Source organism: Panthera leo, chromosome A1, assembly GCF_018350215.1.
Source record: "Panthera leo isolate Ple1 chromosome A1, P.leo_Ple1_pat1.1, whole genome shotgun sequence".
Taxonomy (NCBI): domain Eukaryota; kingdom Metazoa; phylum Chordata; class Mammalia; order Carnivora; family Felidae; genus Panthera; species Panthera leo.
The window spans coordinates 232,558,558-232,575,223 of record NC_056679.1 but is presented as its reverse complement, the minus strand read 5'-3'; positions in this window follow the sequence as shown (position 1 = coordinate 232,575,223).

Genomic DNA, 16,666 nt, shown 5'->3' with positions numbered 1-16,666 from the left:
TCATAGGTCTGAGCTTATATTGATCTTCAAAGCAAAGAAACCCCACAACCTGAGCAGAGGCCCCGCTGCACTCTGGGAGCCCCTGGGGATTCTGTCCCAGAATCAGTGCCTCGCCCTCCATCACTATCCATGCCTCTGTCACTCTGTGGCTGCACGTACCTGGGACAGCTTCCCTTGGAAATCTACAGGACAGGACTTCAGGCTGGCCCTGTTGGCTTGCTGCGGTCACCGGTGTGACAGATGGCACCAGTCCTGTGGGCTGTCACTACGTGTCCCCAGCTTCAGAGACACCATTCCCCGCGGTGCAGCTTTCCAGGGAATGACAGGTGAGGACGAAGGTCATGGTTCAGGACTCCCTCCCTGGAAATCAAGCCGGTCTGGGGGACTCACTCCCAGAGACATCATCTCAAAGTTCGGCCTGACGCAATGATGGAGATGCGCGTGTTTCGGAGAAGTTCAGTATGTCTGTTGAAGCCGATGCTCTCCATCTACCCCCAAGTCGTATTCAACCACACGTCAACCAAGATTAAAGCAAAACTTCTGTCATATGGTGGCAAAGCCACCGTTTCTAGATTCCCAGCCTGCTGCAGAGTCCCAGCCTGTGTTTTTGTCACCTGGATGGGCTGTTCCCATTCCCTGAGTTCCCTCTGATGGGCATTCAGGGTGTTTTACAAGTAGCGAAGCTGGGGGTTTGCTGACTTGCTCTCACCGTTGGGTGAGGTCAAGTGCTGGCCTAAGGCGACTCACTCGTCGGTGGGGGGCTGGGCTGTCGGCCTCTTGCCATGTTATCTACCTCTTCTCGGGAACTTCTCTGAAGTTCAGGTGTTCAGTTTCCACTCTGAGACTGTTTAATTCCCACCAAACGAACAGCGGACTAGACAAAGAGTCCGTCTCAATCACCCCTTTGGGAGTATAGAAACTCTGTGTAAAGGGTGGGGTGTGGGCACAGGGGAGGAGACAAGAAAGAACAGATGTTTGTGGAGCAGAGATCCAAAGGCCCTGAAGATTCGAAGCGGGGCCTCTGCCGCCCAAACGTGTCCTCCTGGCACCGGTGATCGCATGTCACCGATCAATGTCTCTGAAAATTATCTCGGGGGAACCCTCGAGACCTAGTACAAACGTTCCTCCATCCAGAGGAGGGTGCTGCCTGATTCCATGAGCAGGCTGGGAGCAGCCCACGTCCAGGTGAGCCTAAAACCACCTTCAGCGCTCCAAGGTTTCCCTCTCACCTGTCCGCACGTGGTGGTGGAATCTCATTTCAAGTAGAGGGAATTCGCGTTCCCTCTCGGGTTGCTTGGGAAACCCACACTCATCTCCCCTTATCAAGTGGACACCCTGAACACTTTAATCTCTCCTCACCTTTCCTTCACAACCTTGCTGGTCCAAACACACCCAGAGGCTGAGCAGAACAAAGGAAGATTCCTTTTGCTCTTGGATGGGGACATGCCGTCCTTCTCTTGGTAACAGAATATAGTTGCCGATATCCACACAGCGCGGTAGGCAACCGAAACTATCAGTGTCTGAAACATCTAAGCCCCCAACAGACACACTTCTACAGACAATTCTTGGCCACAGTCTACCTGCAGAGTACACATCTGATAACAACACGCAGCGGCCCTTCCGGGAGCAGAACTGCTTTCTCCAGCGGCACGGTTCACCCCACAGCTGGAAGACCGGTAAGGAGCTGTCGACTCATTCCAGACTGGAGAGAAGAGGGCAGGATTCCTGGAGCACAGCCCTGCCCTGTGGTGACTCTGCTAGCAACCTAGTCTCCAAGAGATTCCCAGGGTTTTGAAAAGATGTTGTCAGGTGCAACCTTTGAGATAAGTACTTAAGTCAAAGACTAGTTGCATTTAAGTTTAACAAAAGGTATTGGATTCCAAACATGCACACAAGTGTTTTGGTCACCGTTTCTATCGAGGAAATATGTTTTCTCATAGCATGTGTGACTGTCGTAAGCCTTGCCTTTCAAGCGGAAAAAGACAAACTGACCTACTAGGAAAGAAATTCAGCCGGTACAATTTTTATTTTACATACACTTAAGTTTCTAGAAGCTTCTGTGTATCAACTTTGACCTTGTACCTAAAGAAAATGAGGGGAGAACAACCTGACTGCTCCCCTGAGAGCTGCCGTCCATGATGGCGGCCGGTGGCTCAGAGCACTGGGAGGTCGTTACACTGAGGTGTCGTATTGTTGGCTTCTTCACTCGAAGGAGGTTCCGTTGCTGGAGTCAGACTCAGTTTTATTGGGGCTCACCGCCTTCATCTCAGACAATCTTTGCCTCCCTCTCTAGTCCCTGCAACGCACACACTGCCTGGGCCGCAACTGGCATCCAATAAATGCTTGCCAGGGGAGTTTGTGAAACCATTACCTAGAATAAGACTCCATGTCGTAAATTATTATGCACGATATGCCGAGTCCCTGGAGGCAATTTTCGGTGGAATGGCCCTGGGTTCTCTGCATCATGGTCTGATAACTCCACGAACAAAAATCAAAAATAAAACACACTTGGCATTTTCTTGATAACTTGGCTATACGTTCAGCCCAGTGAATTTTAAACCAATCAGCCAGTATGTATTGAGTAACGTTTGTGTGTACGTTTCTGTGTTTTAAAAAGGCTTGTACTGCCTAACAAGGAAACCTGGAGAAATGGGATATCAGCCATTGAAGTCAGCATCATTGCTTTATAATTCTAATATGTTACACAGGATTATCTATTCTTTGAACGTAGGACAGACCACAAGGATAGTCACACAGATGAAATGCAGAATTCTTTGTTACTTGCAGCTTCCAACAAAGGACGTCTGCCACAGAGGGGCCACGGCTGGGGACTGAATAAGCTGGTGCCACCAGCAGAGGCTTGGTAGGGTAAACCGGGGGGATGTGGCTAGACCTCCCTGGCTCCCTGGGAATTGCCCAATGTGAATGATTCCTCGGGGACACCGGGCTGATCCTGGCTCTTTGAGTGGCTACAGTGATGTATTACGTGTCCTCAAATGAAAGTCAAGCAGCGCCAATGCCATTCTTTTAACAACCAGACCTTTGACAAATCTCTTTAACACCACAAAGTCTTTACGTCTTTTTGTGTCGTGCATGCATTTTGTGGAAATGCGTAAATTACAATAGTTCAATGACTGGGTTGAGAAAGAACACAATCACAGGGGTTTCTTGAAGACATTTTAAACGTTGCTACTGGAATAAAAACTAAAATCATGTTCAGAGGTGGGACCGGGCAAACCAAATACTCTGAGTTCTGCATATTCTAAAGGCGTCTGTTGACAGATTGCTATTGTGACCTAGTCCTCATTTGAAGAAGTGACAATTTCAATGGCTCCTCCAAAGTCACTGACAGAATGCCAGTCATCAAATGACACAGGGCACAAGCCAGAATTTAACAGTCCTGGCGCTTGGGGCAGATGGCGTTTGGCAGTGGAATTAGGGCAATGTCATCACCCTATCTGGCAAATGCAACCTGACACCTTCCTCAGCTCCCATACTGGAACTCTATAGTGATCATCTGTCTTTAAACTCATTAGGAATTTGTGCAGAGGTTGGCTTGGTTTTGAGGAGGATAATATCACCATACGTTTGACACTGTTTAATTAAGTTAAATACTATTCACTTTTTAAAGTGTGCATTTAATTAAAGACACAGAAATATTTTTTTCTCATAGGAATATTAAAATAGCTTTTCTCCTATTAGTTCTCAAAAAGTTACATATCACTTTCCAGATTTCATGTGTCACACCAAATAAATACAGGATTATTTAGGAAGAAATGATATTCTCAGTTTACACACATGCATATATATGGTGTACATATATGTGTCTACAGGTATATGCATATGTTTATATGCATACGTGGTACACACACACACACACACACACACACATACACTGGCTCTGTCATTGGAAGAAAAGTGACTTTAACTCCTCTGGACTTCTTCTTCTTCTTTGTTTTGTTTTAGTCAAATTGGTTGGACGAGATGATCTTTAAGATTTTATTTAGGTCTGGGATGCCTGGGTGGCTCAGTCAGTTGAGCATCCGACTTCGGCTCAGGTCACGATCTCGTAGTCTGTGAGTTCGAGCCCCGCGTCGGGCTCTGTGCTGACAGCTCAGAACCTGGAGCCTGTTTCGGATTCTGTGTCTCCCTCTCTCTCTGACCCTCCCCCGTTCATGCTCTGTCTCTCTCTCTGTCTCAAAAGTAAATAAACTTTAAAAAAATGAAAAAAAAAAAGATTTTATTTAGGTCTTACAGGCTTGGTTTTATTAAAAGGAAAAATGAAAAGAGGAAGGAGGTTTAATCCCCGATGGTTATAGAACATCTCTACTTAATACATTTTAATTTGCTCAAAGAAAGAGATAGTAGTTGATATCATGTCTTTGCTATTTTTTTAGAGTTCATAATTTAATATATTTGCATAAAATGAGGTGGGGAAGCTGGCTCTTGTCCCTTTAGTTGTAATATGCCTTAAGGAAATTTTTGATTAGTCTACAAGACCCCATGGCAGATGTTAATAACAAATAATGAGAGCATACGGTAGAAGGACTGATTCATTTGTGGTCTACTGGTCCTAACCCCTTTGTGAAAAACTATAAAAAAAGAATTCACGTAGTAATTTTAAAACAATTCTTAACAGTGCCAGAGTCTCTTAAGCCTTACGCTATTTGATTTATCTTTAAAATCTCTTTCCGATTAAACATACTGATACTCGGAATTAAATCAAAGCCTCAGATGGTAGGCGGTACGTTTGCTTTTAGCCTAATTTAAAATGCAGACACCTCAGATTTGCCAATGGCAACTGAAGATTCCCGAAGATCAAATCTTCACAGATTTAAAAGAAAGAGATATAATTCCACAGAGCTCCTGTGCAAGACTCAAGGACAGTTAACATCAAACTATTAACAAAAAGACAAGAGGTAAAATATGTTGGTGAGATGTGGGGAAAAGGGAACCCATACAAACTGTTGGTGGAAATGTACACGGGGACAGCCGTTAGGAAGAGGAGAATGATGGTTCCTCAAAAAACTACAAATAGAACTAGCAGGTTCTATTCCTCTATTAAAAGAGGAAATCCTGCTGCTATTTGACAACATGGATGAATTAGGATAGTTTCAAGCTAACGCAGGCCAGACAAAGACAATTACTGCCTAATATCACTTATATGTGGAATCTTAAAAAAAAAAAAAGAAAGAAAAAAAGAAGTCAGTTTCATAGAAACAGGGAATAGAATGGAGGTTGCTGGCGAAGGGGAAAATCAGGTGATATAGGTCACAGGGTACACATTTTTAGTTATCAGAAGAATACGTTCTGAATAAATAAGAGTACGTACGGCATGGGGACGATAGTTAATGATGCGGTATTATGTACTTGAAGGTTACTGAGACTGGATCTTAAGCATTTTCACCACGCGCACAGAAAGAACAATTACCGTCAAGAAATACAGACTTGAGAGCAGACTGCAGTAAAGTACACAGAAGATCTCTCTTTGGAGACCTACAGAAGATTTCCGAGGAGCAGGGCCAGAAGCAGTGATTTAGGGATGCCCTCCCTTAATCTTCCCGCCTACAGAAACAGTTCTTGGATGACTGTGAGAGCTGAAAATTTCAGTTTGCCTAACAGTCTCTTACTAGCTTTTATCATTATAAATCTACATCCTTATGAACTACTCCTCAGCCCCCAGAAGAGGTTTATTTACAATTCAAACCTTATTTCGCCGCATAGCCTATCCTGGCAGGCTAGCAAGACTGTGCTTTTTAGGGGCTCCGTCGACTCTCAAGTCTAGCTCTGCCAAAACGTGCAAATGGGCAGCTGTATCTCCAGAAAAGCAGCCACATTTTATTTGCCTTCACATCCCCAGAAATAACCCAGGGCCCGGCCCAGAGCTGGGTGGGTGATCCATCCATCTCTGTAATGGCGGCTCTTGAAGATCAAGCATGGTGACTCAGACTTTTGTGGTGTCTCCTTTGCACCCAGTAATGTGCTGCGGTCCTGTTTGACTCCTAGGAAACGCGACAGCTAATTGCTCTACATGTACACGTTTCTCAAATTATGGTTTGTGCTCACTGAAATGCAGTGAAAACACAGCCTACGTCACTCCCCTTCCCGCTGTTCGTCCAATCCTCTCGATTTGCGTATTCAGGTCCAAAGAAGTCCGGAGCTCCTGCCCTGGTTTCCTAGGAGTGACGTGGGCAAAGCCTCAGCACATTTCCTGAAACCAGAGTAGCGACAGCATATAGCTCCTCAACGTTGTGCTACATCCGGGCACAAGACGACATCCGTGAGACGTGTTGTGGATGCTGGTCACTGTCATATCTGGTTAATTTTATTGATACAGAAAATGAGACAGTAAGGTACATTGGAACATCTCCTGAAATTTTGGGATAGGCATGGTGTTAGGATTCAGAATATAATGTTGTCCTAAAATATAAAGATCTGTTTGCAACAATTGTGAAGTCTCCAGATTGGGTCAAACCAAAACCCCAAACCACCACCAACACCAAAACAAAACAAGTAACCAAACCAACAACAAAAAAAAACAGTCCAGACTTAAGCTTCAAATAAAAAAGTTCTTCCGCATCTATTTCCAAACCACCTCCTCAGAGTAGGAGTGTAAGTTAACTTTCCAGAGAGGCTTGTTCATTTTCCTGTGGTGTCACTAACACGGGGTTCATCGGATAGAAATCCGCTTTGGCTTTGGAGAATGTGAGTTTCTAGAAGTCCACGTTGTGTCTACTCTGGCTGCTCATAATCAAACAAATTTTCTAATGAAACGGAACAGAGAAATGAGAAAGGGTTCTGATAAAATGTGAAGCTGATACACTATTAGGTACTGTATTGGTCACTTGCTAATTTTTTGTTTTCATTTGAGAGACAGGGCTGGTGGAGAAAGGCAGAGAGAGAGAGAGAGAGAGAGATCGACTCCGTGCTCAATGCAGGGCCGGACGCGGAGCTCAATCCCTCAACCCTGAGATTATGACCTGAACTGAAATCAAGAGTGAGATGCTCAACTGACTGAGCCAGCCAGGCAACCCCATTAGTCACTGTTAATTTTAATCATGGTGCAAAAATTCCATTTAATTATGCGACATATGTATGGAACATTCCACCTTCATAGACTGCACTAAGGAGAATGAGAATGGTCCAGTAACATCACAGAAGAGGTGGCCGATTTTTAGTGTTTGTTTATTTTTGAGAGAGGGACAGAGTGTGAGAGGGGGAGGGGCAGAGAGAGAGGGAGACACAGAATCGGAAGCAGGCTCCAGGCTCTGAGCTGTCAGCACAGAGCCTGATGCAGGGCTGGAACCCACGAACCATGAGATCGTGACCTGAGCCGAAGTCGGACGCTCAACCGACTGAGCCACCCAGGTGCCCCGAGGTGGCAGATTTTCAATGACCCATGGAAATTACTTCCCTTGGACTACTAAAGACACACTGGAGGGAGGCTTACAGGAAGTGGGAGGTGGTGGCTGTGGGTGTGGGAGGCAGGAACGTGAACTGACCCCAAGAGAAATTGCTCTCATGACTGAGGCCAATCGACTACCTGCCCCTCGCACGTACGGTCTAGATCTTGGTCATGTGTGCAGGGGCAGAGGATTTTCTGGACCTGTTATTGCACAAATGCTCAGTGAGAGCTTGTAGAGCTTGAATTTGTTAGCAATATAATGTGGTCGACGCAGGACATGTGCATGCGGTCCTCAAAGCCCACGCTTTGGAAGGACATTGGGTTTGGAATCAGAGAAAATCAGAGTGGAGGACCTCAGAATAGATCACAGGGAAGAGACTCACTGTGTCTTGTTATGAGCATGGGGGCGCATTCCTTTACAGAGCAGAGGAGAAGGCAGCGTGGTGATATCCTTGCATAGTTAATGCCCACCCGCCCTCTCACCCCACACACACAGAAGTCCAGGGCTTCCCACGCAAACCGAGTCCATGGACGGTGGGCACCTCTTCTTCCAGGTTTGCTCATCTGCCACCACTTGAATCCTGAGAGAGCTACATCATGGGTGTTTGCTGTTTCGCTTAGGTCAACTTTCCTTCTGCCCTTGTCTGGTAATAATGCCTCAATCTTCAAGCAAGAAACAAGCTCTTTCCAGCGTGGACCACTTTCTCCATATTTCATGGGTCTGCGGGGGTTCCCAGGATGCAGGACTTTCAGTGATAACACTGGGAAACCCCAGGCCAATCAGGAAGAATCAGCAACCCTGTTTCTCCAGATCACGTATAACGAGAACATTCATCAGACTGCTCCCGCCTCCCAGGTTCAGAGGGTAGCATGTGACCCACACTAGGCCAATCGGAATCTCTCTCTTCTGGAACTTGGATCTTGGCTGGGAGAGAGAATCAAGGATAAAATATTGGAAACTCTGCACCCGAAGGTATTGTCCATGTGTCTCATTTCCCAGGACGCCTGTGTTCCCTGGCTCTGGACCTTCTGAAAACTGATTGTTCGATCACCCTGAGTCATTTCAACAAATTTCCCCTTTGGTGAATTAGCCAGAGTGGGAGTATGTCACTGGTACCAGAAACTCCCACTGGTGCAGAGAACGTCCCATGGAGTTGAGGGAAGACAAGTGAGAGATGCCCACTGTGGGGTCGGCGGAGGCAACAAAGTAGAGGACGTGAGAGTTCTTTTCTTTCCCTGCTTATCCGGAGTGCAGAACAGGAAATCCTGCTGTAAACACAGCATTTTGTTCAAGTGTTTCTGTTGTGTCTTGTGACTCACACCAATGCCTGCGGTGGATGAACTTCAAAGGACTCGATAGATGAATGTTAAGGCCTTGGAAATAGATCAGTGAAGGAGGAAGCCACCGTGTTGCCAAAACAGGAGCTGTCTCCCTCGGGCCAGGACTCCAGGATGACCCTTGGGGCCGATCAACAGAGGCCTAGGGGCAGGAAGTCATAAGGGGATCATAAGGGGACCTGGGCGGGGCCTGGTCCTTCCAGAACCCGCCCCTGTGGAACAAAGGTGGGATTGCACTTGGCCTCCCCTAGGATTCTGCCTCCAGGCAAAGTGCAGGCTGTCCATTGGTTTGAATTACCCAAAGGCGGACAGAGAATACAAATTAAACTGACCTTTGTAGTATTGGACCCCTATTCAGGTCTGTTCTAAGAGGCAGAGTATGCCAGGCTGGACCTCAATCCAGGAAAAGTATCTCGACATCGGTCCTTAATTAATCAACTCGACCAAGTACAAATCAACAGGAAGTCAGCTGACCTTCACAGGAGCTGTTTTCTCAGAGACACTGGGCTCCACTGTAAGGAATTGGGGTTGCTTAGACCCTACGGGGACTCCGAGGCGCCAAACCCAGGGGAAGCAGGTTTCTAGGTGGTGCTGCTCCAGAAGGGACAGCCTCCCACTGCATCTCTCCAGAAGGTTCTCAGAGAACAGCAGACAAGGGAGCGGACGCCAGCGGGGGAGGCACCACCTTGGAGCCCGTCTTCTGCCAGAGCAGTGAGTCCCGTTCTTCTGACCCAGCAGGGTGTGGACATTGCTCAGGACCCATCCCTGTCACCTTGGTCTGCAGGCTGCCTCTCTTTCTCCTCTTTCCCGGTGACACTGCAACTATACACAGGGTTTGCGGCACCTGCTGCCGGTGAGAAGGTCAAAGTGGAGAGGAGACCGAGAAAGGCACTGAGGCTCGTTGACAAAACGTCATCATCTGTTCACTATTTGTGGTGGATGCATGGGGATGGGAGGATATTATTGTCTGCACTTTCTTTCTTTAATTTATTTAAATCCAAATTAGTTAATATACAGTGTAGTATTGGCTTCATCACTTACGTATGACACCCAGTGCTCATCCCAACAAGTGCCCTCCCTAATGCCCATCACCCATCTAGCCCATCCACCCCGCCCACCTCCCTCCAGCAACACTCAGTTTGTTGTGTACATAAGAGTCTCTTAAATTTGCCTCCCTCTCTGTTTTCCCTTCCCTTCTCCTGTGTTCATCCATTGTGTTTCTTAAATTCCACATGAGTAAAATCATATGGTATCTATCTTTCTCTGACTGACTTATTTCACTTAGCATAATGCACTCTAGTTCCATCCATGTGGTCTCAAGTGGTAAGATTACATTCTTTTTGATTCCTGAGTATATATATTATGGAAAGATCCCAAATGTCCATCAACCAATGAATGGATAAGAAGATGGGGTAGACATTTGGGCTCATCCCATAATTTGGCTGTTGTCAATAGTGCTGCTATAAACATTGGGGTGCATGTGCCCCTTCAAATCAACATTTTTGTATCCTTCGGATAAATACCTAGTAGTGCAATTGCTGGGTCATAGGGCAGTTATATTTTTAATTTTTTGAGAAACCACCATACTGTTTACCAGAATGGCTGCACCACTTTGCATTCCCACCAACAGCACAAGAGGGTTCCCCTTTCTCCACATCCTCACGAACATCTATTATTTCCCGAGTTGTTAATTTTAGCCATGCTGACAGGTGTGAGGTGGTATCTCATTGTGGTTTTGATTTGTATTTCCCTGATGAGGAGTGAAGTTGAGCATTTTTTCATGTGTCGGTTGGCCATCTGGATGTCTTCTTTGGAGAAGTGCCAATTAATGTCTTCTGCCCATTTCTTCATTGGATTATTTGTCGTTTTAGGTATTGAGTTTGATAAGTTCTTTATAGATTTTGGATACTAACCCTTTATCAGATACGTCATGTGGAAATATCTTTTTCCATTGAGTCAATTGCCTTTTAGCTTATCTAGTTTAGTGTTTAGTTTATTATTCCCTGCACTTTCATATATATATATATATATATATATAGTTATGAATTATATATTATATATATTATATATATACTATATATAATATATCATGCCATTAGTCCAAGAAATCCTGGCCAAGAATTATAAAGATAATAATAATAATAAAAATAATAATAAAAGAAAAAACCCAAACCACTCTTTCTGGTCCCATCCCGTCCTCTCTTCTTCTTTGCAGGGTGGCTTCGCAAGGTGACAAGGTCGATGATCATTTGCTTCTTATCTTTTCCTAATTGAAGATGGTAATTTTCCCTCACTCTCCTTAAGCTTCTAGAGAGATTTTTGGTGTGGTTTTAGTGATAAGACTCAGACAGAAATCAATTAACAAACTGTGCAAATCAGTTGTAAAATAATAGAAGATAACCCACGGCTCAACTGTGGGAATGACGGCGAAATCTGGAAGAATCAGAGCAGACCATGACCTGAGTGTAGGCGAATGTTTGCAAAGCCACACAGACAGGGTGGCCAGGAATTACTCAGGTAGTAGGACGCATCTAAAGAGTCTGAAAATGCGTTTCCAGTTCATGGAACACTGAGACACCCGAAGTGAGCAAAAATGGAAAGCATGTATTCATTTATATCATAGGAAAGCATCACCAGCTAGTTGAGCTGGGATCTCATTAGTAACTACAGTTATTCTTTGAGGACACACTCGTTCTGCTTGTGTGGAAACATGGCAGGAGAACGCAGCCACCCAAGTATCTGCTTTGTTGTGTCGTCGAGGGCAGCCCGACTGAGGAAGGCCCATCCTTCCAACCTCACACCTTGTTCCTCGAGGGCATGGAAGCAAAGAAAGATGGCCCGAGTAAGAACGAGCACAGGCTTGCTGTGGCAAGAGAGTTGGCCACCATCACATGCGTTTGGAAGAGACGCCAAGGCAGACGGGGGTTGCAGGGGGAAAAACTTTGTGGTGAAGACAGGGAAGGCTTCAGGGGTGTCGTGATTGGCATGGCGGAGCTGGAGGTGGCCAAACCAGAAGTGGGGCCCTAGGTAATTGGTTTGGGGCAGAGATTTGACTTCCTCTGGTTGTTCCTGACTTGCGAGGACGACTCAGCAATTTAGGGAAGCTGTCAGTTCTTGAGTCCTGCTCATTCCGGGCTGGTTGCTGAGGAGGTCTGAGTCAGAGTTCTGTTTTCACATATGGTACGACCATCACCCGCCTGTGTATGCAGTCCCTCAAGAGGAAAGAAATTCTTCACCCTTCTTTTATAAAACATGGACAATGCCCCCACGGCCAGCCTACTGCATTGAGCACGCGTAATTTCCTATGAGAAGCTGAAGGCGGATTCCCAGTCCAGTCTGTCTAAGAAAGCACCATGACTGTCCCCTACAAAACGCCCAGCCTAGGAGGATGACCTGGTTTCAGGCCCAGCTCTGCCACCTCCAGCTTAGGTCCCTCAACCTGTAAGATGGGAATTGCAGGGCCTGTTGGATAGAGTGATGATGTCAATAGTTGTCTGATTATCAGGAATTGGTATTATTATGTGAACGTAGACATGGGAACTGGAAGGAATGAAAAAACTGGGGGGACGCCCTGAAACTGGAAAGAGGCAGCCTGGGGACCAGGTCTTCCTGCAGTTGGGTTGTTCTCCCCACCAAGGTCCATGACCACAGATACGAGCAGAGCAGGGAAAGTGCTTCTGCAGAGCTGAAGGCCCTGAGCCAATGTGCCCAATGCTACTGGACAGTGTGGTCAGCAGGGACAGCGCAGTGTTAAGAAGGACCCAAAGTTTATAGAACACTTATGTAATCCAAAAATAAAACAAAATTTGTCGATCTATCCTGAGAGTGCTCTGTGCTAGGTGAGGGAATAAAATTCAAAAAGATTTGTAGTTAAGAAGAGGTTTTAACCCCATTCAAACTGCTTTGGCTGGCTCCTTTCTGCTCCTGCAGGTCTGATCTATGTTCAAGAGTTTTACTTGCTTTCAAAGCCATAGTAAATATTATTGAAGTCTGTACGCTAAATTTCTTTGAAGAAGACCATTTACATCTAGAAAAAGAGACTAAGAACACACTGTATAACTCCAGTAAGCTGCTACAGGAATGCTAAATGATGAAATTCTCAAAACCTAAAAGAACAGAAATCGTTCTCTTAGGCTGACTCCCTCGCAGAGCTTCTTTGTCCCTCCCAGGGTGTTTCAGGAGGGGTTGGTGCCCGAACTTAGGTGATCTGCCTGGGCACACCCAGTGCCCAATGGAACAAACCACCCAGACTCAAACCGGCCCCTGGTTGTGGTGTTTGAAGATATGAAGAACCATGTCCTGATTGTTCTAGAGCCTGTTCCACCGGAGAGAGAAGGGAGAGATCTCTACATACGCATCACTGCCAGCATCTGAATAATTATGTCATGGTAAGGCAAGGTGCTGTATAGAGAGACCTCTAAGGACGAGCACTGGCTTGAGACCGGAAGGATACATATTGGCTTGGGAATTACACCCAGTTTGTCATGGGCAGGGCACGGTGTGAGCATTTTATGTGCACTCAATCTCATCCACCTTATGGGGAAGGTATTACCAATTCCATTTTACAAAGGAGGATGTTGAGGGTCAGAGAGATTACATAGATTTCCCTGAGCCAAACGGCTATTAAAAAAGACCGAAAAGAATACTGTGAATAATTACAAAAACAACAGAATAACAACATAATTTAAGAGAATAAAAGGTAGTACTTTTTTCAGTGAATTTGAAAATCTCTATGAAATGCATTTCATAAGGATATAAAGATATACTAAATTACATACACAGACACATCTATAACCACACATAAACACACATGTACCCATACACAGAGACTCATTCAATTGCGTGAAAACCTGAATGACTTCTTAATAGGCACGGAAGGAATTAAAAAGATTATCGATATCACTTGCAGTATAGATCGTCAATTGATAAATATCATACTGCCGGATCTCATTTGAGAGTATAATAAAATAAATGAGAATTATATGTTTCTGAGGCACAGATATTTCACAATCCGAAAAATTCATGAATGCAAGTCACCTAATTACTGGTCTCCCCATGTTTCCTTAAAAGGATAGTTGCTATGTACAAGGTTATTTTAATATCCAATCTACAGAGAGCTTGTTGCTTATTTTGTTACTAACACATGTTTAGATGCGTGTCTGCTTACAGCCTCAGCCCTCTGCAAGACGGGAGTTGCTTGCAGACCTTTTTCCAAGGCAACACTTGAGCGTCCTCTGACAATTAGAACTCTGGTAACTGAGTTCCCCAAAGGGTTGATTTGACATGCTTGCTTCATTTCAGAATGTCATAAACAGAAAAGTAAAAACTACCCTAATTCCATCTCCTGGGAATGAGCGATCCTACTGTGGTGTCTCGTCAGTCATGCTCACAGTATTTCAAGGGGGACAAAATGACTTGTGCTGGTACCTTTCAGCTCATCATCAAATGTGTCCATGCCAATTAGCGGAGATCTGCATCTATGTTTCGTAAGCTAGAGGCGTGGATACTCCTCCTCATTGGTGAACAGATTAAGTAATTTGCAGGATATGCCTTTCAATAAATGAACTTCCTAGGGACATATATGTTTTGGTCGAAAAACTATTCGTTATTTAATAGATACGATGTCAGAGAGCAGATGCACTGACAACTGAAAATTCGGCTGATACACGGCGTATTTGGAAAGGCACTAATCGCACAAAGGAAGAGGTCAACACTGTATTGGAATTCACGTACAAGCATACCATTTGTGATTTGAGCACGCTATCTGGTTTAATGAAAGGGAGTAATGTTTCCCCAGCATGAATATTAAACAGTACTATAAAATGAAGTTGATGTAGGCTGTGGACCCGGAAGGCCAGCAGGGGAATCCGCAGATCTGGTTCTAAACTCAGCCCTGAGACACTGGCGCTCCAGCTGCCTTCCCCAGACATTGGAATGAGTGAAACATAACCTACTAATGGAGACAAAGTATATGCACAAGACACTTCATAAGTGGTAGGTACAACCTAGATTATTAGTAGACGTTGTAGTGAAATGTCCACACCAAACAATATTGTAAGGATGCAAGGGAACAGATATGCACTATAAAATAAGGCATTTTCAGAAATCCCATTGGCTGGTGATGACCACTAACAACCAACCTCAGAAGTGACAACGACATTGTAACCGAAGAGGAAAAAGCATGAAATATGTTAGGTACATTTTCAAATATAGTCAGACCTGAGAACTTCACTTGGAAATGCTTGTGGTTCTATTTAATCTTTTACTATTTTTTTGACAGTGACTTCAGCAAGCCACTAAGCACATTTTTAATCTTAACAGAAAGACGGAGCAAAGAATACAAAGTATACTTTCTATAGAAGTAATTTTCTTTCAAGTTGTCATAGCAATAGAACAATAAAATATCATTATGCGAAATGAGTCACGCGCGACTTGAAACAATGCCTGCGGAAGATATTTCGTGACAGAACACCCAGTATGATTTTTCTATGCTGCACACGCACTACTTTGGTCAGTTTACTCAGTTCTCCTCACACCTAAGTTTGGGACAAATGATGCAGAAAGATCAGTCACTGGCATTAAAATCATGACATTTCAAACACAAAAGGCAAACCCATTCACTTTGCACAGAAATCCAGAAGGAGGCAGAATATGAGTACAATATTGCAATCCAGGTGCTCTGAAATGCTCAGTTTCAATGTCCTCTCTTCTTACTGCCCTGGACGTCTTCAAAGGGTGATTAGAGCTCCTGGTTTATGCTGCAAAGTCGGAGAAGAATCCAATACCCATAGAGCCAACCATCAAGATTTTGGTTTCTAAATAACATGTTCTGCTGAGAGGAACCAGGACTCCTTGGAAAGGTAGGTAATTCCGGAGCTGGAGGAGGAAAAGGATAAGATGGGTCTGGAACATCTTATTTATCAGAAAATAAGCAGGTCCTTAAGGAGTCGTAGGAAACCATCAAAGGGAGTCAAGAATTAAAAGAGTTGCCTTGGCCCAATCTGTGAAAATCTGTGCATCAAAATGGATATTTATTGTCATAGACAATGGCCCACTGGATAAAATAAAAATACATGAGTTGAGTCTGATGTAAACAAACATATACACAGGGGGAGGGAAATTTCTCATTTGTAGTGCGATGCCAGCTAATAACTACAGAGTGATGGAGTTATACAATCATAGGACATTGAAAGTAGTAAGCAGACAAAATTTGATGAAGGACAACATAGTTTTACTCAAAGTATCTACTCATGAATTACCTACAAAGGGAAACTTATTTTTCTACAGTGGAGAGTCTTGGCTGGCAGCACTAAACTAAGTTATCAAAATGTCACCTTTGGGAGCAACCGAGATGTCCTTCAGTCTGTGGATGGATAAATTAGCTGGGGTCCATCCAGACAGTGGAAGACTACTCATCGCTAAAAGGAAATGAGCTATTAAGCCATGAAAAGGCATGGAAAAACCTTAAATGCATATTTCTTAGGGAAAGAAGCCACTCTGAAAAGGCCACATACTTTTTGATTCCAACTCTACGACATTTGGGAACAGGTAAAGCTACACAGATGGTAAAAAGGTCAGTGGGTTGCCAGAGGTTTGGACCCAGGCATGGGAGGAACAGGCAGGGCACAAGAAATTTTAGGGAAGTGAAAATACTCTGTATGACACAATATTATGGATTCATGTCATCACACATTTGTCCAAGCCCATAGAATGTATGGCATCAAGAGGGACCCGTAACGTGAACTTTGGATTGTGTCAATGCATGTTCATCAACTGCAGCAAATGTACCCCTATAACAAATCCCCGCCTCTGGTGGGGGATATTGACAAGGGGGTGAAAGGGTGGGTTGTGCTTGTGTGGAGGCAGGAGTATATGGGGAAATCTTGGTACCTTCCCTCATTTATGCTATGAAGCCAAAACCGC